The 21,797-nt window shown below is 35.6% G+C and overlaps 1 non-coding gene across 1 annotated transcript; it reads right to left on the reverse strand.

The window, feature by feature from the left end:
• Positions 1-7,897: 7,897 nt before the first annotated feature.
• Positions 7,898-8,060, reverse strand: LOC124516868 (U1 spliceosomal RNA). Its single transcript, XR_006963254.1, has one exon. It is a non-coding gene; the product is annotated as a U1 spliceosomal RNA (small nuclear RNA).
• Positions 8,061-21,797: the final 13,737 nt, after the last annotated feature.

Below are 21,797 nucleotides of genomic sequence, written 5' to 3' on the forward strand. Positions count from 1 at the left end.
TAAAAATAAGCAATGGGAAAATTATATTGCAATGATTTAAACACAGAAAGTCTCTGTATTTGTGTTGCATCACACACAGTAATTCTGTGGAGATACTTTTTGGAAAAACACAGTCATTACTAGAAATCATTAAAAATAATCAGTTAAAAGCTTATTTACTATAATATGAGGAAGGAACACTTTTTAGCCAGTATTTGCAGAACAATTTTCCTGAAGTAAAAGCATTTTGTGCTGTAGCTACAGAATGGACTGTCATCTCTTAGTCTCTTTAATGCTGTTTTGCTTTGGTTTGGGGAGACATGAAAAACTATATATCAAAAGATGGAAAAATGAATATTTTAAGGCAGAGACAGTGCGGAATGCTAAATGAAGGTAGAGAAAAAGTCAGTTTAACAGACACGCCATAAGGCACAGCATGAATATGAACTGCAAATTTGCCCCTGAACTTCCTAATGGCCAAAATCAAAGGAGAAAGTATGAGCTACAACATTCTTTCTGACCATATAATAAATAGACCACTGAGTTGTTAGGAGAAGCAAAGAGTTTCCTGGTACTGAGGTCTAATAAAAATTTCTCCTGTAGGTTTTCACAAAGGGGACACTGGATAATGTGGTGGATGTTGTTTTTGGTCACCTAGCTACCATAAAGAGAATACTGTTATAACATTCTTTATTGTGTCCCTCAGAGAGGCCAATGGCAGAACATCAACTCACTTCAGTAGCAATAACTCTGCAAGAGATCAAAGTAAGAAGGTCTGGGCAGATACGATACCCTGACTGGGTAACCTGAGCATTACTTCTTGCAGCTGAATTTTAGGGAATCCCCACAGACTGATGAAAAATGTACTGAGCTAGGAGGCAGAAGACATACACTCTGTAATGGTTTTGCCTCCGAGTGGAGGTGTCACCATGGGTTACATCTACTCTTGTCCCAGGTGGGTACCCCAGAAGCAAACTCCTAGACTTCTATTTGGGTACAAGTGACCTATTATGAAGATAATTTTGTAAAAAAAAAAAAAAAACACAAAACACAAAAAACCGAAAACCCAAACTCTGAACTTTGTACCCTTATACCAGCTAGTTATTGGCTGTCCTGGGCTGGGAAGTGAGAGAACCAACAATCAATTTCTTCAGACTCTTTGTAAAAGGCAAGGGCTCTGGGGCCCAAGAACAATTCTCTAAAGTCCCAAAGGCAAACTGTTAACTACCAAGCAAAATCAACCCCCTCCAGTGGGACATCAACAGGGTCTGCACCAACTTCTCTTCTTTGGGCCTTACGACTTCATTTGTAACACAAAGTGGTAGGATTTGATCATCTCTATGTAGCGTCAGTATGTGATTATAAATTCTGCAGATCTAAGCTTAGTTTTTAACTCTTCTGGGAATACTGTTTAAATTACAGCATGGCTATGTACCTTAAACAAATTGAAAACGGCTGATAGTCTAGTACAAAAGTAAAGGTGATACCATGAACTAGCCAGACTGCTGTTTGTTAATGTGGAAAGGCATCCCAGGGGCTTTATCTCTCCTGGTGGATCTACAGAAGGAATGAGTGTGATGCATGGGAAATTACAGGCTGGGGAAGAGCCAAGACTTGAACAGTTGTTAGAAGATGGAATTTTGTAAATTGGGTTGAAAGCCAATTATGGAATACTGAATAAAAATTACTTGGCCTTTATGGCCGCTGTGGTACCTGTTCAGACCAACGGATGGTAGTGTTTTTTCTCTCTTTCTTGGAAAAGATCATCCACCCTTCTCTAACAGCACATAGCAAACCTGCCTGGAGGTTGTACAGGGCTACGAGGGCCCTGTAGCCCTTGACACCTATATTCCACTGTGCGTTCTCCCCATTCTTCTTCCATGCAACCCAGGAGGATGGGAGGTGGTGAGAAAGCTTATTTGCACTTAATACACATTCTTTCAGTTTGAGTCTCTGGGAAAGGCACACTTGTTTATCCTCTAGTCTCCAACTTTAGAAGTAGAAATTTAATTCCTAATTAAACATATATATTATATGACTATGGACAAGTCACTTTGTTAAGCTTCTGTTTTCTTACATGTTAACGGGGATATCACAGTATCTATCCCATATGTTTGTTATGAGGAATAACTGAAATATTGGCTATCCACCATATAGAGCAATTCTTGGCCAAAATTACGATGGTCAATATTGTCATCTCAGGTGGGGTGATGTTTTGAGATCTGGGCACAGTGGGAGAACACAAAGACAAACAACCACATTTTTGTTGGTGAATAATTTACAAACTTTTAATAAAAATGTGGTTTTTTTTTTGTATTTGTGTTTATTCTTGCAGCTATCAATACAGAGAACAAACTGAGGGTTGCTGGAGGGGAGGGGGTCAGGGGATGGTCTAAATGGGTGATGGGCGGGGCGCCTGGGTGGCGCAGTCGGTTAAGCGTCCGACTTCAGCCAGGTCACGATCTCGGGGTCCGTGAGTTCGAGCCCCGCGTCGGGCTCTGGGCTGATGGCTCAGAGCCTGGAGCCTGTTTCCGATTCTGTGTCTCCCTCTCTCTCTGCCCCTCCCCCGTTCATGCTCTGTCTCTTTCTGTCCCAAAAATAAATAAACGTTGGAAAAAAAAAAAATTTAAATGGGTGATGGGCATTAAGGAGGGTGCTGCTGAGATGAGCACTGGGTGTTATATGGAAGTGATGAATCACTGGGTTCTACTCCTGAAACCAATACTACACTGTATGTTAGCTAATTTAAATTTAAATTTAAAAAATTAAAAGAAAAAAAAAAAGAAAAAAGAGAAAAAAAAGTTGGTGAATTATTTTATCTGACCTAACTGCTCTAAGATGTCTCTCTATAGATTCCAAGCTTCTTCTTAGTGTATATCTTATATGTCTATCCTTTTTAAAACAGCTGATGAAGATAAAACCACAAAGTGAAATAAATAACTCACATAAAGTACCATGAAAGAATAATGTTAAATATATCAGTTGTTACACTAAACAGAAACAGACTGAATCCCTCTATTAAAACACAGAGATGATCTGCTTAGGTTAAGAAACAAAACTCAGTTATAAGTTATTTACAAGTAACAAACAACTCAAAATGATATTGCAAATTTGAAAATAAAAGAGTAAAGATACCAGGTACATGCAAATAAAAAGAAAGAATGAGTCATACTATTAATATCAAAAAGATAAGTTAAAAGATATAAAACACGATAAGAAGAGACATATATTTGTTAAGTGGTGCTGTTTATGAACATATATCACAATAAAATATCAATGTGTACCAAATCATGGAGATATTTATGCAAAGAAAAATAGTTAAAATATAAGAAAATTATCAAAAATTAAACTTGCAGTGGGAGATATTGTTATCCTATTTCAGGACTGATGAATCTAGTTGTCAAATGTTACCAAGGACACAGAAGACTTGAATCACACTATTACACACACACGGTCTGAATTTAATAGATATGTATATAGTGTTATATCTGTGTATTTCAGAATAGCTCTCTATTTATCAGTGATTCTCAAACGTTTTGGTCTCAGGATCCCTTTACATTCTTAAATATTATTGCAGTCCCCAAATAGTATTTGTGTGTGTGTGTATGTGTGTATATATATATATATATATATATACACATGTATATATATATATGGGTATATATGGATATATTTTAGAACATATGAGTTATAATGTATCTATATTTACCACATTAGTGTGTATGTGTGTGTATATATATATATATATATACACACATTAGTGTGTATGTGTGTATATATATATATATACATGTATATATATATATATGGGTATATATGGATATATTTTAGAACATATGAGTTATAATGTATCTATATTTACCACATTAGTAATTCAAACTGATAGTTGAAAATATTAACTTATTTTAAACAACAATAAACTCATTACATGTTAAGAATAATATTTTAGGAAAAATATATTTTTAAAAACAAAAAGTACAGAGTGACAATGTTTTGGATTTCCAATATATTTAATGTCTGGCTTAGTAGAAGAAAAATGCATTCTCATATTTCACTTCTACATTCAATTTGCAATTCAGCTGCAGTATGTGAGGAAAATCCAGTCTCATACAGTTTCAAATGTGGTTAAGACAAGAAGAGTGCTAACAGCCTTTTCAGATAATTATGGATATTCTTCTTTAGTATACACCAAAACTTGGCCAGTGGTGTGTTCGTAAATATTAGGTGCAATGTGAAATCTGAAATTATATCAATGAGTCTTATAGACTCAGTTTACACTGACATCCATTGATTGCTTATGCACTTAGAAGGGATTTTTTACCCATGTATTGTTTTGTAACATCATGCAGTGGTAATGTGTTTATTGAGTTTGCAGATCTTCCAAATGTTGACAAGTCATTTTACATTATTCAAAAACTAGACTCATTAATATTGTCACCAATTTCACCAGAAAAATCTTTAAGTATTAGGAAGGGGTCAAGATCAAACTAGTTTTTCAAACTTCTACTTTTGTTTAAAAGTTGTCTTTTACCTTTAGCAAGAAATATTGTCAATTATTTTCCTTTGTGTGTGTGTGTGTATTGAGTAAATCCGCTCTCAATTCAATCACACAACTGATTTTCCTTGAGGCAACCATCTTACTTTCATACACAGCAGAAGTACTTTTTGCACATTTTGTATTTCATACTACAGAATATTAAAAAGATGTCCTCAGGGTTAAGTTTTAACATAATTAATTATTTTTGCTGCTTCATCAGAATATTCTTAAGTGAAACAAGCATTTTTTGTTCTATTGCAAGTGTGTTTCAGTGAAGAAAATGACTTCCATAATAGTTCAGTGTTCTTTCTTGATTTGGGTTAAACAACTTTACCCACCCTTTCTTTTGCATATTAGTACAAATGCCAACACAATAAAAATGCAGATAATGTCTTACTTTTATTATGAAAATGGTTTTTACCTGAGGACTCCTTGAAAGGCTGTTAGGAACCCCCAGGGATTAGAAGACCATGTTTTGGAAACCGCTGACTCTATATATTATATAGATCATATGCAATATGTGTGTGTATAAATTGCACATATATTACACATATACACATATATATTATACATACTAGTTATATCAGGGATCTTACTTCCCTTTATCATGTTGCTCTGCCATTTCCTAGGGCACTATCATTACTTGGTCTCAGCTGGGATTCCATAGTTTCCAGCTGGTATCAAGGGGAAACGAAGCACAGAGAAGGCATGCCCATTGTCTTAAGGCTCAAGCCCGGGTATTTGTAATGTAACTCGGAATTGAAATTCTAGACAATATTGACCTTGTGGGACAGGGGTGGAAAAGGCCAGAGAAACATGAGAGTATGCTAGAGTTACTGTCTCATTGAGAGAAGATAGAGTGATAAGTTTGAGAAACATTGTTTCAATCGAGGGTTGAGGACAATCTCTGAAAATAAAAATAGAATGTAATAAAGTTTAAACCATTAGGAAAAATTATCATTCTCTTAATTAGATAAGCAATACAGGAGAAAAACAAAACAAAAGTCTGGGAAATAGAATATGTGAAAAGGGATGGCAGTAATATAATAGTGATTGCAATAAATGTAATATATTTCATAGGCTAAACTCAACAATTAAAATATAGAGACTCTTAGTTTTGACTGGAAAAATCTCAAAAAATGTTACTCAATGTCCAAAAGATAGAATTTAAAACAAAAGGATTTAGAAACTAAAAAACAAAAGAAGAACAAAAAATAAGAGTGTTAACCAAAAGATGATGGACTGCTAGCCATCTTAAAATGTGAGGAAATAGCAAAAACAAATACAAAGATGAAGAAAGAAGTCACATTCTAATAAATAATAAAGTAAGAAGATATAATAGTTATAAATATTTATATCTATTACTATAACCTTAAAATACATAATGCAACTATTGTGGGGAGAAACAGATGAATCTACTGTTATAGTTACAGTTTTGACACAGTTCTCTTGGAATGAGGTAGGAAAAAAGAGCCAAGATATAAAAGCCTTGAACAATGCAATTAATAAGCACAAGCTATTAGTTACATATAGAACTCTCAGCAACACTGAATACACATTTTTGTGCATTCATAAGAATATTTACAAAATTTGACCATGTACAAGGAAACCTCAATACATCCCAAGGAGTAAATAATGAGGAGTAAAATGAGCACAATAACAATAAGTGTTTAGAATTTTTGAAACACAGTTCTAAATAATTTGAATCCTTAGAGAAACATATCCTATGAAATAGGCCCATTATTATTTCCATTTTACAACATGAAAGCTAGGTAACTTGCCCAATTCCCTCGATTGTGCAACTGTTCTTAATCTTTATGTTATACTAATACTCTTATGCAATGAATTTGACAATCTGGATAGAATGACATTTCTGGGAAAAGTTAAAATGCTAAAATTGGTACAAGAAGAAATAGAGAACATGAACAAACCAGTAGGTATGAAAGATACATATATGGTAATTAATGTCAAACAGATTACATTCTTCCACTATTAAAATATAATCCTTGGTTAAAAATAAAATTCTAAGGGAAATTGAAAAATATTTAAAACTAAAGAAAATTTAAAAGACTGTCAAAATTTGTGGGACATATTGTAATTTTTATAGGGAAATAGGTAGCTTTGAAATATTAGAGAAGAAGAAAGTTTGGAAATAAATGTGCTAAGCTCTCAGCTTAAAAATTTGGAAAGAGGGGGCAGAGAAAAAAGAGTGCAGAAAGAAAAAGAAATGTGTATTTGATTGGGAAAGCATTGAGTGATATGAAATAATTGTGGAAGGAGCTAGGGGAGTAAAGTCTAAAAGGGAAAGAAGGGAGGATCAGAGAGAAGTCTAATCAGGGCCCACAGAAAGGAGGTGGTCAAGTCTACGGAAGGCTATTGCTTGCTCCCACCTTATTGGGGGGTTGGCCCTTATTGGGAGGATTAAATGAGCTGTGGTATGTAAAAAGTGCTTTGGACAGGACCTGGCACATAAAAAACATGTGCTATTCTTATTCTACCTTTAATAACAATAACCAGTCAAAAAAAGGGTTGGGAAAATAGGCTAATGTTAACATCTCCATTATAACCAAGATTAGAAAATACCTATGAATAAATTTAACAAAAAAAGTACTGATAAGTAAAACCATAGAATTTTACTCAAAAATATAAATTATGATTTAAACCAGTTATCTCGTAACTTTTCTGTAAAGGACCAAATAGTGAATATTTTGGGCTTTGTGGCATATATGGTCTCCATAGCAACTATTCAACTCTGCCACTGCTCAACTTCAGCTGTAGCACTATGATAGCTCTAGACAAGATATAAATGATGGGCATGGCTAGATTTGGCCAATGGGCTGTAGTTTGCTGACCCCCAACTTTAAAAAACGGAATTACATGCCATATTCTTGGGTGAAACAATTTAACAAGTATAAAAGTCGATTTTTCTAAAATAATTAATAAAAAGAGATATTTTGTAAAAATAATTGCATTGAGATAGCTTTAAAAAAACTAGCACAACTGAGAAAGCCCAGAACCAATTTTTGTCTTTCCCCCTTCCCTGACTTCTCTCTCTCTCTCCTTACGCATTTAGCAGAAAATGTCAAATATATCTAGGTTTGGGATGAGCAATTTTTCTTTGAAGTTTACTTATTTTAAGAGAGAGAGAGAGAGAGAGGCAGAGAGAAGGGGAGAGAGAGAGAATCCCAACCAGGCTCTGAGCTGAAGGCACAGAGCCCAATGCAGAGCTTGATCTCACGAACTGCGAGATTATGACCGAAGCCAAAATCAAGAATCATACACTTAACTGACTGAACCACCCAGGCGCCCCTGGGATGAGAACTTTTAAATCAAGATAGAAAACCTAGAAGCCATAAAAGGAAAGACTGATTTTTTTTTTTTTTTGGAAAGCGCGAACGCAGTCCCCCACTACCACAAATTATGCAGTCGAGTTTCCCACATTTGGGGAAATCGCAGGGGTCAGCACATCCGGAGTGCAATGGATAAGCCTCGCCCTGGGAAAACCACCTTCGTGATCATGGTATCTCCCCTGCCAGGTAAGTATAAAGACTGATTTTTTGATTGCATAACAATTAAGAATGTTTGTATAGTAAGAGATACCATAGCAAGTATAAGGTAGAGAGTGAGAATAACTTCTCTGCAATGCATCTGAGAAATAATATTTAAATATACAAAGTTCTTACACTGCTACTAAAAAGACAAAAACACAATAAGAACGGGAAAAAGCAATTCGAAGAAATGCAAATTCAAAGGGTTCATTAATATATGAACATATGTTCTGTTTCAGTGGTAGGAACATCTCCCCTATCGGATGGTAACACAAGGATGTATATTGCAGCTGTCTTTGTGATAGAGAGAAAAGGACAAACAGAGCAAATGCTTATCAATCTGAGAATGGCTGAGTACACTGTAATACATCCAGAATATAAATATTACAAGGAAATTAAGAAGAATGAGTTAGAGTTTCTAGTTTAGCTGAGGGATTTCTAAATGTACAGAGAAAATAGAGATGCACGTATGGTCTCTTCTTTTTGTAAACAATGCGCCTCCCCAAATCTTGTGTGCATAAGTGTGTACATTTATATATAAATTATACAAGCACAAAAGAGTAAAAAACATTGATTACTTGAAGAGATGGGGATGTGGAGGGGGGTGGAAAGAAGCAAGGCACACGCATACACACAGTTTGTAAGGAAAAAAAGTGCTCATAATTTAAAAAATCTCACTTATGTAAAATTTTATTTATATATCCAGAGGTGGCATTAAAAATATTTAACAACCGGTATGGCACAGGTACAGACCAATCAGAACAGATGCTGGCTGGTACATTGTACGGGTGTGTGCTCACTGAATATTGGCCCTGTTATTTCTCTACATACTTGTGCCTTTATTTCTGTGGGATAGATTCCTAGGAGTTGGATTGCTAGGTCAAAGGGTATGTGTATTTCTAATTTTAAAAGAAATTGCCAGATTGCTGTCCAAAAAGACTGTAGCAATTCACATTTCTTCTAGCGATATGTAAGAGTGCTTTTTCCCCACATCCCAACAGCAGTGGAGAACATATCAATCACTGAGCAGGGAAATATTCTAAGATAGGCAAGTATTCTGTCTCTCAGCTGGAAGCCTCAGCTGTTGAAAAGAGTGAAAGGAGCTTGTGGTTTTAAAGAAGGTCTCTGACATGCTAATCTTAAACTCTGAATACTATGTGCTCAAGGTAGAATGTCTACCAGCTGCTCCTGCCTTCCCCCATGTTAATCCCCACCAACTCCAATTTAGGCTTGTCCCTTCTTCCTAACCTGAGGTGATAATTTTATTGCAGCGGATGTTCCTATCTTTGAGATATGTGGTACCATTTAAAGCTTTTATCACTAAACCCACAGGATTTGGTTCCCTCAGCAAATGGACACCATAATAACTAACTACTATTTTTAATAAACCAAAGTACAAATCAGAAAACTCAAATGACAAGGGCATTGGTGTAGGTAATGCAGACTCATGGTGTCTCATAACACTTTGTGGGAAAGAGATAATTGAATATGGGATATAGAAACTATTCTTTGGTTAGAGTTTTTTTATCCCATGAGGTGGGCAGAATGCTTAAAGGTAGAGAGAAACAGGAAGGAGGTAATTATGGCTAAATTCTCAGCATGGTTGATGGGATGAATAATGATATTATTTATAAAGAACAAAGGTGAAGAAGTGCGTTAAAAAAGAAAGGAAAATTAAATTCAGTTTTGAACACCGAATTTCATTTACTAACAACATTTGAGAGCTCTCTATATTCTGGGTGCTGAGGATCTAGAGATAAATGACACAGCCTAAGCCCTTAAGACACTCTAAGTCTATCTAGATCTATAAATGGACAATTAAAGTCTGTGGTATATGTTTTAGTTAAAATAATATTCCAAGATAATATAGAAGAAAAAAAAAAAAAGAAACCTAGTTCTAACTAAGGGGTCCTGGGAGTCTTGCCTGATGGTGATGTCTGAGTTTACACTGGGAATAGTGTGAGTCCATTGAAACGTAAGGGAAGGGCATTCCAGATGGAAGGAAAACATTTACCAAGGCACAAAGGGAGGGTGAATGGAACAGGTGTAGGAAAATACAAGTGGTTAGGTATAGCCAGAATGTGAGTGCACATAGGGCAATGGCAAGAAACATGTTGAGGAGTAGGATCATGAGGTGAGGATCAGCCTTTTAATCCATGCTGAAGAACTGGGTTTTACCCTGTAGTTGGGCAATGAATCATTGATAAAGGAGGTGAATGATAACCAAATTTGTATTCAAAATTGATCAAGGACCTCTGTAGAGAAGGTGGATTTGAGGAGAGATGGTGGGACTGGAGACAGAAGACACTATCAGGAGGGGCTGCAAGCATCTTAGCAAGATCCTAAGGCCACAGGGACACAGGTTGATGCTCTCCTTTGTACCAGATGTCTGTATGACATTTCTGGTTGTCCCAGACTGCCCACCTTCAATTCTGCCTGTCTCTTCTCATTTCCCATTCATCTTTCTGTCTAGCAAAGCCTATCTTTGTCAGCTATTGGAGTAAGCGATCAATTTGATACTGACGAATAAGTCATAGGCTTATTTTAGGAGAACCACCTTTAATTCTATATTGGTAGCACTGCAAGTAAGGTTACTTAAAGCTGTTAAAAGCTTAGTTAAAAGTTAATTTTTGGCTATGTGACAATCATTTATACTTCACAGCCGGCCACCTGCTCTGCCTGCTTATAAAACCAGCCTTGTGTAGCATACAGCATGGTCAGAGGTCAACAAGAGAGATTTTTTCGCCTCCACCTTTGACAGTGTCTCTGTATCAGTTTCTTTAGTTACAGAAACCAAAAGCAACTCTGGCTAACTTGAGCAAAGGTTAAGATGTTGGGGATGAAGCAGGGTGAATTTCTTGGAAAGACACGTGAGATTTCACAGAAGCAAAGGAAAAAGTGAGCAACCGGGTTGGGGAAGTCAAGTGGCTCCAGGAATACTTGAGTCAGGAACTGGTAAGTGTCCCTCTGGGACACTGCCTTAGAGGGGACTTGACTCCAATTTGGATTCCATAAAGAAAGCTCTTGATTGGCTTAGTTTGCTTAATGTACTTATCCCTTGGTGAGGGCAGGGTCAAGGTGAGGGATGCCATGGTTCATTCCCAGGGAAAGTGGAGGCTATCACCAGAAGAACAGGAAAAGGATGCTGGGCAGGCAAATACAACAGATATCCACTATAGTATTGCCTTGCTAACTTACCAACTAGGTGGACTAGGAGATTCTAAACTTTCTTCTTCCTCTAAACTTTGGGCTTTATAAGTCAAATATGGCTAGGTGTCCTCGTATGCCTTTATAAGTTTATAGATACATCTTATCAATTCTTTCCTTAGTCAGTGAGACAGTTTCAGTTTTAGATGCTTGGCTGGATAGGGTCTGAATAGAACTACCAGTGTTTGCATGCTGGATATTTCCAACTGGCTTATAGCAATGGAAAGGCTAGTGTTTAAAAAATAAAGCTATGAAAGAAATTTTCTTAAGGGTTATAGAAAGATACAAGTTTCATAGCTTCCCTGTAGCAGAAGGCTATTCCAGGAAATTAGCTTTGTTTAAAATATGTGGAATCTTTAGTTCTAGGGATTTCTACTTGCCTTTCCATTTCAAGACCAAGAATGTACACTTTTAAGATTATTAAAAATAGTTTTTCCATCTCTGACCAGACAAAATGTTGACCAAAAAGTCAATTACAGCAGAAGCTGCTTAATTAGTCCATGTGTTAGTGGTGTGGCAACTGCCATAAAGACATTTCCAGAGACCCTCTAAGTGTTCTTCATGGGCTCCAGGCAGCCTGGGTCTCTGGCTTGCAAGGCCCTGGCGGCAGCCTTCACTTGCCTTTTTACAGTAATAACAGATGGTTGGCACAAATTGATGTTTGCCACCATAAGTTTCTTTCTACTCAAGACCATAAGATACTTTTTGGCTGTGTTCTGGCTTCATCGTGGAACTTTTTCTCCTTCATTAAAGATGGGCAAAATCCTAGTGATTTGAGTTCTGGCTTTGATTTGGGAAGTACATTTCGAGGAAGAATGGACTGTGTGCCTTTGATTTCTAACCTTCTTTTTACTTGTGTGTGACTCAAACTGAAATTATAGCCTTCTATTATTTTCCCCTTGAATGGTTTTTGACCTGCTTCTAACAAATAGGGAAAATAAACTAACCAGCATGAGAAAACCAGTGTCAACATTAGAAAAACATGTGTAAGAGCAAATGGAAAACCAACATCCACGACTCATTAAAATTAATGGCAGGGCGTGGCACACAGCTGCCCACTGATGAGAAGAAAGCTATACTCTGAATTGGTGGGGAATTAACTATTGTAAAAGGAGAAGCAGAGTAATAGTGATTTGACCTGGTAACATCAGTGGGGGATGGCAGGGAAAGAAACAAATATTTAAGCATTTGCCTCAGAGTCAGTGGTTTTTCTTGATACATAGATATTTTTCACCATGGAAATACTCATTCAGGGATGATTGCAGTGGTTATGACAATAGATGCCAGTAAAATAGGAAAACTAGAGTGTTCTAAGGAAAAGAAGATTTAGATTTGAGACATCTTGAAATGCTCTAAGAGGATCTCTTTATAGACACTTGGACAGGAAATAAGAATTTTATTCATTTATGAATACCGGACACACTTAAATGATTTAAGTCAAAGGTGAAAAAAAAGTGAAACAAGGAAAGGTGAAAGAAAGCTGCTTATCAGACACACCATATGTCACTTCTGCTCATATTCATTGGCCAAACAAGTCATGAGGGCAAACAGGGAAATATGTTCTTCCTACCAGGAGGGCTTGGTGAACACCTGCGGCACATATTTTAAACAAATATTCAACTGACCATATTACTAACACAATTTTGTTTAGTTATTATAGATTTTCAGTTTATGTCTTTAATTTTTTTACAGTTTTATTGAGATACAATTGAAACACAACATTGTGTAAATTTAAGGTGTACAATGTGATGATTTCATAATATGTATATATTGTGAAATGTTTATTACAATAAAATTAGTTAACACATCCTTTCCCTCAAACAATGACTATTTTGTTGTTATGGTGAGAAAATCAAAGCTCTATTCTCATAGCAACTTTTGAGTATACAATCCAATATTATTAACTATCGTTCTCATGCTATACCATAGGTCTCCAAAACTTATTCATTCTATAACTAAAAGTTTTTACTCTTTGACAAATATTTCCCTAATTCTTCTACTCCTTAGCCCCTGGCAACCACCATTCTACCTTGTTTCTATGAGTTCACTGAACTCCATATATAAGTGAGATTATGCAGTATTTGTCTTTCTGACTTATTCCAATTAAATAAATGAAAGTCCATCCACATTGTCTCATGGCAGGATTTCCTACTTTTTAATGGCTGAGTAATATTTCACTCTGTATATGTCTGTTTGTGCATGCTTCTTTATTCATTCATCCATTGATGGATACTTAGGTCTTGGCTACTGCACATAATGCTTCTATGAACATGATAGTGTAGATATCTCTCTGAGATCTTACTTTCATTTCCTTTGGATATAGTTAAAAGTGTGATTACTGGAACATATGGTAATTCTCTTTCTAATTTTTGGAGGAAACTCCATACTGTTTTTCAATTTACATTCTCAACAACAGTGTACTGGAGTTTTTTCTCTACATCCTTACCAGCATTTATTATCTCTTCTCTATTTGATAAAAGGTATCCTAGCAGGTGTGAGGTGATATCTCATCATAGTTTTGATCTGCCTTAGCTCGATGATTAGTAATGTTGAATGCCTTTTCATGTACTTGTTGGCCATTTGTATGTCTTCTTTGAAGAACTATCCATTCAATTTCTCTTCCCTTTTTTTTTTTAATTAAAAAAAATGTTTATTTATTTTTGAGGAAGAGAGGGTGCGAGCAGGAGAGGGGCAGGGCGAGCAGGAGAGGGGCAGAGAGATGGAGACAGAATCTGAAGCAGGCTCCAGGCTCTGAGCTGTCAGCACAGAGCCCAACACCAGGCTCCAACTCCCAAACAGTGTGATCATGACCCGAGGCTAAGTCAGATGCTTAAGTGACTGAGCCACCCAGGCACTCCCTCTTCCCAGTTTCTAATCTGATTATTTTTTTGCTATTGACTTGTAGTAGTTCCTTATACATTTTGAATGCTAACCTCTTATCAGATATGTGGTTTGAAACTATTTTCTCCCATTCTATAGGTTGCCATTCATTTTGTCAATTGTTTCTTTTGCTATACAGAATTTTTTAAATTTGAGGTAGTCTTACTTGTTGAGTTTTGCTGTTGTTGCTTGTGCTTTTTGGTGTCACATCCAAAACAAACGAACAAACTATCGGCAAGACCAATGTCAAGAAGTTTTCCCTAATGTTTTATTAGAGAAGTTTTATATGTTTCTTAATATATTTTAATTTTTTGTGACTGATGTAAGATAGAGGTCCAGTTTCATTCTTTTGCATATGAATATCTAGTTTTTACAATACCATTTATTGAAGAGACAGTCCTTTCCCCACTGAGTATTCGTGGCTTCCTTGTTAAATATTAGTTGACCATATATGTGTGGCTTTATTCCTGGGCTCTCCATTTTGTTCCATTGGTCTGTGTGTCTGTTTTTGTGTCAGTACCAACCACACTGTTTGGTTACTATAACTTTAAACATACTTTGAAATCAGAAAGTGTAATGCCTTAAGCTTTGTTCTCCTTTCTCAAGATTGCTTTGGTTATTTGGGGGTCTTTTGTCGTTCCTTACAAATTTTAGGATTGTTTTTGCTATTTTTGCCATTGGAATTTTGATAGGAATTGCACTGAATCTATACGTGGCTTTGAGTAATATGGACATTTTAACAATATTAACTTCTTATCCATGAACACAGGATATTTTTCCATTTATTTGTGTCTTCTTCAATTTCCTTCATCAATGTCATATAGTTTCCAGAGGGTAAAGGGTTTATACTTTCTTGGTCAAATTTCTTCCTAAATATTTTATTATTTTTGATGTTATTATAAATTGGATTGTTTTCTTTCTTACTTGACACATCCCCAAAGGCAAGGGAATTAAAAGCAAAAATGAACTACTGGGACCTTATGAAGATAAAAAGCTTCTGCACAGCAAAGGAAACAACCAATAAAACTAAAAGGCAACCAATGGAATGGGAAAAGATATTTGCAAATGACATATCAGACAAAGAGCTTGTATCCAAAATCTATAAAGAGCTCGCCAAACTCCACACTCAAAAAACAAATAACCCAGTGAAGAAATGGGCAGAAAACATGAATAGACACTTCTCTAAAGAAGACATCTGGATGGCCAACAGGCACATGAAAAGATGCTCAACGTCACTCCTCATCAGGGAACTACAAATCAAAACCACACTCAGATATCACCTCATGCCAGTCAGAGTGGCCAAAATGAACAAATCAGGAGACTATAGATGCTGGAGAGGATGTGGAGAAACGGGAACCCTCTTGCACTGTTGGTGGGAATGCAAATTGGTGCAGCCGCTCTGGAAAACAGTGTGGAGGTTCCTCAAAAAATTAAAAATAGACCTACCCTATGACCCAGAAATAGCACTGCTAGGAATTTACCCAAGGGATACAGGAGTACTGATGCATAGGGGCACTTGTACCCCAATGTTTATAGCAGCACTCTCAACAATAGCCAAATTATGGAAAGAGCCTAAATGTCCCTCAACTGATGAATGGATACAGAAATTGTGGTTTATATACACAATGGAGTACTACGTGGCAATGAGAAAGAATGAAATATGGCCCTTTGTAGCAACACGGATGGAACTGGAGAGTGTTATGCTAAGTGAAATAAGCCATACAGAGAAAGACAGATACCATATGTTTTCATTCTTATGTGGATACTGAGAAACTTAACAGAAACCCATGGGGGAGGGGAAGAAAAACAAAAAAAAGGAGGTTAGAGTGGGAGAGAGCCAAAGTATAAGAGACTCTTAAAAACTGAGAACAAACTGAGGGTTGATGGGGGGTGGGTGATGGGTATTGAGGAGGGCACCTTTTGGGATGAGCACTGGGTGTTGTATGGAAACCAATTTGACAATAAACTTCATATATTGAAAAAAAAAGCAAAGTAAAAAAAATAAAAAAATAAAATAAAATAAATTGCATTGTTTTCTTAATATCTTTTTCAAATACTTCACTGTTAGTGTATGAAAATGCAATTGATTTTTCTAAGTTGATTTTGTATCCTAAATTTTTACAGAATTTTATCATTAGTTCTTACAGGTTTTTGTTTGTTTGCCTGTTTGTTTGTTTGTTTTTGGTGGAGTCCTCAGGATTTTATATATACAAGATCATGTCATGAACAAACAGAGCCAATTTTACTTCTTCCTTTCTGACTTGAATGTCTTTTTTTTTTTTAATTTTTCTTTCCTACCTGCTCTTGGTAGGCCTTACAGTACTATGTTGAACAGGAATGATGAGAATAAGCACCCTTGTCTTGTTCCTGATCTAAAAGGGAAAGCTTTCAAACTTTCATCATTGAGTACGATGCTAGCTGTGGGCCTGTCATATATGGCCTTTATTTTGTTGAGTTATGTTCCATCTATACCCGATTTGTTGAGAGTTTTTATCACGGAAGTTTTTGAATTTTGTCAAATGACTTTACTACATCTATTAAGAATACCATGTCATATTTTTCTTCCATTCTGTTAATGTACTGTATCTATCACATTTATTGATTTGCACATACTGAATCATTCTTGAATCCCAAGGATAAAGCCCACTTGATCACAGTCTATGATCCTTTTAGTGTTCTGTTGAATTCAATTTGTTATTATTTTGTTGAGAATTTTTGCATCTATTTTTGACAGAGATACTGTCCTGCAGTTTTCTTTTCTGGTAGAATCCTTATCTGGTTTTGGTATCTGGGTAATTCTGGGTTGTAAAGTAAGGTGCAGAGTCTTCCCTCCTTTTCAATTTTTGGGAAGAATTTGAAAAGAATTGGCATTGGCTTTTTTTTTTTTTTTCAGTGTTTTGTAGAATTCACCTGTGAAGCCATCTGGTCCTGGGCCTTTCTTTTTTGGGGGATTTTTGATTACTGTTGTGATCTCTAACTCATTATTGGTCTGTTCAGAATTTCTTTTTCTTTGTGATTCAGCCTAGGTAAGTTATATGTTTCTAGGAATTTCTCTTCCCATGTCAAAGTGTTGATCTTCGTTGGGGGACAAATGAAGTCTCCTACTTTACATCTTGGTTATGTCTAGCAAACTTGTCACTTCATCCAAGTTTTCAAATTTATTAAAATAAAGATTTTCACACTATTCTCTTATTTTATCTTAAATTTTGACTGTATATCTACTATGTTTCCCCTACTATTTTATTTGTGTCTTCTGTTTTTCCTATGATTAATTTTTCCAGGATTTTACCTACTGGCTTTTCAAACTAAAGGGTTTTGTGGTCGCCACCCCCCCCGCCCACCTTAATACTTCTGATTTCTATTGTACACATTAAGTTGCCCTTTTCTTTATTGTTTTAGCTTAGTCTACTTAGACTTTTTCTAATTCCTTAAGTCAATATGTAACTATTCAATTTTCACTTTCCCCTATGTAAGCATTTAGCATTATATTTCCCTTATTTGCTGTCTCTCACAAATTTCTGGATGTAATAGTTTTACTATTACTCAGTTCTAAATATTTTATAATTTTCATTTGACTTCTTTTATCTTTGGGTTTGAAAACATGTTTTTAAAATTTCTGAGCAGATTATCACTTTTGTTGTTTTCTAACTTGATTTAACTTCTAACTTAAATTTATTTCATTTGATTATTATATTATTACACTTAATTTTAATATGTGTGTGCTCTTGCTTTACGGTCCGATACAAGGTTAATTTTGGTAAGGAGAGTGGACATTCTATATTTGCTAAATTTGGTATTTTAAATCCATCTTTATTCAACATTGTTAATTGTGTTCTTTACATATTCTATACTTTTAATTATTTTTTGTCTGTAAATCTATCATTTCCAATAGAAATATATTCAAATCACTCACTGTGAATCTGGACTTGTGGTTTTCTCTTCACAATTTTCATTTTTAAGGGTGCCTGGGTGGCTCAGTTGGTTAAGTGTCCAACTCTTGATTTCAGCTTAGGTCATGATCTCCTGGTCGTGAGATCAAGCCTCGCACGGGGCTTTGAACTTTGGATTCTCTCTCTCTCCCTCTCTCTCTCTGCTCCTTTCTCTCTCTCTCTCAAAATAAATAAATAAACAATAAAACAAATAATTGTTACTTAAAAAAACGTACTTTGCATCTGTGCTATAACTTGCATATAAACTTAGGATTGTTGTAGTTCCTTTGCAAACTGTACTTTTTGTCATTAGGTAGTGACTCTCTTTCCTCTGATAATGTTCTTTGACTTAAAATAAATTGTCTAATATTAACATAGCTTCTCCAGTGTTATTTTACTTAACACTCTGTGGGACGTATTTTTCATCATTTACAATTTTTTGTGTGTTATGAAATGTTTTATGGCTTTTTTGGAGCTGGATTTTGTTTTCGTATTCAAGCTGAAGATTTCTATCTTTCAGTTTAATTGATTTAGTCCACTTACATTTCTTGTAACTGTTGACACATTTGATTTTTTTCAACTAGTTAACTTTGTATTATTTTATTTGTTTGTTTATTGGAGGTAGAGTAAATTAGAATCCAAATCTGTGTGATGGTAAATTGATGATTATGAGAAATCACCTGGGCTAAAAATATACTGTCTTACTTTTCATCTTCTTTGTCAATATGCAGATTTTCCTTCCAACCTATCATTTTTTATCTATTTATTTATTTATTTATTATTTAAATTTACATCCAAATTAGCATACAGTGCAACAATGATTTCAGGAGTAGATTCCTTAATGCCCCTTACCCATTTAGCCCATCCCCCCCTCCCACAACCCCTCCAGTAACCCTCTGTTTGTTCTCCATATTTAAGAGTCTCTCATGTTTTGTCCCCTTTGCCTGTTTTTATATTATTTTTGCTTCCCTTCTGTTTTGTGTCTTAAAGTCCTCATATGAGTGAAGTCATATGATATTTGTCTTTCTCTAATTTCGCTTAGCATAATGCCCTCTAGTTTCATCCACGTAGTTGCAAATGGCAAGATTTCATTCTTTTTGCCGAGTAATACTCCATTGTATGTATGTATATATATATGTATATATATCACATCTTCTTTATCCATTCATCCATTGATAGATGTTAGGCTCTTTCCATACTTTGGCTATTGTCAATAGTGCTGCTATAAACGCTATCAGGTGCATCTGCCCCTTCGAAACCACATACCTGTATCCCTTGGATAAATACCTAGTAGTGCAACTGCTGGGTCGTAGGGTAGTTCTATTTTCAATTTTTTGAGGAACCTCCATACTGTTTTCCAGAGTGGCTGCACCAGTTTGCATTCCCACCAGCAGTGCAAAAGAGATCCTCTTTCTCTGCATCCTCACCAACATCTGTTGTTGCCTGAGTTGTTAATGTTAGCCATTCTGACAGGTGTGAGGTGATATCTCATTGTGGTTTTGATTTGTATTTCCCTGATGATGTTGAGCATTTTTTCACGTGTTGGTTGGCCATCTGGATGTCTTCTTTGGAGAAGTGTCTATTCATGTCTTTGGAGAGGTGTCTATTCATGTCATTTCTTCACTGGATTATTTGTTTTTTGTGTGTTGAGTTTGATAAGTTCTTTATAGATTTTGGATACCAACCCTTTATCTGATATGTCATTTGCAAATATCTTCTCCCATTCTGTCGGTTGCCCAAGCCCCACCCAACTGGGCCAACCTATCCTTTCGTTAAGCATCTGCCTTTTAAGGAATATAAGCATTATGTATGTTATTTAGTTCTTGTTTTCTCATTTTGGCCCAATGTCTTCTTTGCTGTCCCTGTTTGGCTGCTAAAATCCAAATCCCTATGTGTTTGGCAAATGCTTCCAAGGTCATAAAGGTCTATTCTAATTTTCAGCTTTCTCTTTGTTTTTTGGTCCCTGGACATTTTCTTATTTAAAGTTCAGCTATAAACTTAAAATGACCTGTGACAGATTTTACTCACCACTTCTCCGGGTATTTTGAAGTAAAAAGTGTTTTTTTTAGGATACCTTATCTGCTCATACATTGCTGGAAATGGAATTGCTACCAGTTTTTGTTTTTGTTTTTGTTTTTTTTTAATTGGAAGGGTATCAGTGCTTCTCATCTTTATGCTACCTTGTCCCTGGCTACCTCTTCCCTGTAAGAGTTTACATCCTTTAAACTCTTCTACTCTAGCCACAGCTGCAGGATCTTTGAGAAAACAGATTTGGTGCATCCTGCCAATCTTACCTATGCATTTAACCAAACAAGAGTTTGTATATGTACTTGTTCAATTATGAAAAGATCTTTACATATTCCTAATGTGGGTAGGAATTTACATTTTAGCACCACCACTTAAGCTGTGATACAAATTTTATTTTTCCCAATGAGTAATATTGGAATGTTACCAAAGTCTGAACTGCAAAATTTTAAAAACAAAGATATTTTTAAAAACTAAGTCATGTATGCTTTTCTTTTTCAGTTTGCCAAAGCTTAAATTTGATTAGAAATCCGGAGGATCTGTGGTTCCTGTTGCATTCAAGCTGCAAATTTGATGACTGGTAACAACTAGTCTAGTTTGTATGCATAGTGGGATAAGTTATTTTTGTTGCAGTTTGCAAATTTAGCAATGATTTCTCAAGGCTCAACTTTACATGAGACTTGAAGATGCAATCTGAATGACATGAACACCAAGTACCGCATATTGACGAGGAAGTCTAGAATCAAATGAACGTGCTAACTCGATCAGTAAGTGGCTAAATGTAGACTGAAGATCTACAACTACAAAATTGTCTAGCTTCCTTTGTGACCTTACAATATCAAGTTGGACCTTTAACAATTACATCATAGTATAAGCTTTATAAACAATCAAGTATTAGCAGGTACAGCAACATGTAGAAGACCAAACACAGATTTTGACCACTGAATAGTAACAATAACTATGATTTTAGTTATCAATTATTGAGTGGATGCTTTGTGCCAATAACTCAGCATATGGTATTGCTTATCCTTTCTGTAACTCTGCAGATAAGGAAAGAGGCTTAGGAAAGGTTAGTAATATGCATCCTTTCCTGCAGAACTTCTTTTGCTAAAATTAAATGGCCAAATTTTGGGGAGATAGAAGCATATGACAGAGTCTAATCAGGATATTGTTAATGTACTTTCTAACTCTACAGAGTTGAATGGATAACTATAAACTTTGAAAGAAGCTGATTGGCTAAGGGATGATGAAATAACTTTGGAAGTTTATATAACTACATAGCTGTTACCATACACAGTGTTACCATGGCCACGGTTAGACGTTCACTCAAGTTCATCTACTATTTCCCTCTAAAACTCATAATATGATTGGAATCTCACTATGTGTCAAACTAGTACTAAAAAATTAGAATTTAAAAATTTTATGACTGCTGCATAACATAGTGTTAGGATTATCTTAGTAGATTAAAATATGCATAAGTACATTTCTTCCTTAGACAGTCAGTGTTTGTTTAGATATGTATTTACAACAAGCTCCACAGATGATTTTTATACAGGTGGTCAGATGGCTGACACAGGTCATCTAGCATATATTACTTCATGGTTTTAGACAAGATCTCTTTATTGTAAACATTAGGTGTAGAAAGAAAATAAAATTTCACTTGGCTCTAATATGAAGTGACATTTCCTTGTC

Source organism: Lynx rufus, unplaced genomic scaffold, assembly GCF_022079265.1.
Source record: "Lynx rufus isolate CCGP_SWC_20201006 ecotype Redwood Valley unplaced genomic scaffold, mLynRuf1.p SCAF_2, whole genome shotgun sequence".
NCBI classification, from domain to species: Eukaryota; Metazoa; Chordata; class Mammalia; order Carnivora; family Felidae; genus Lynx; species Lynx rufus.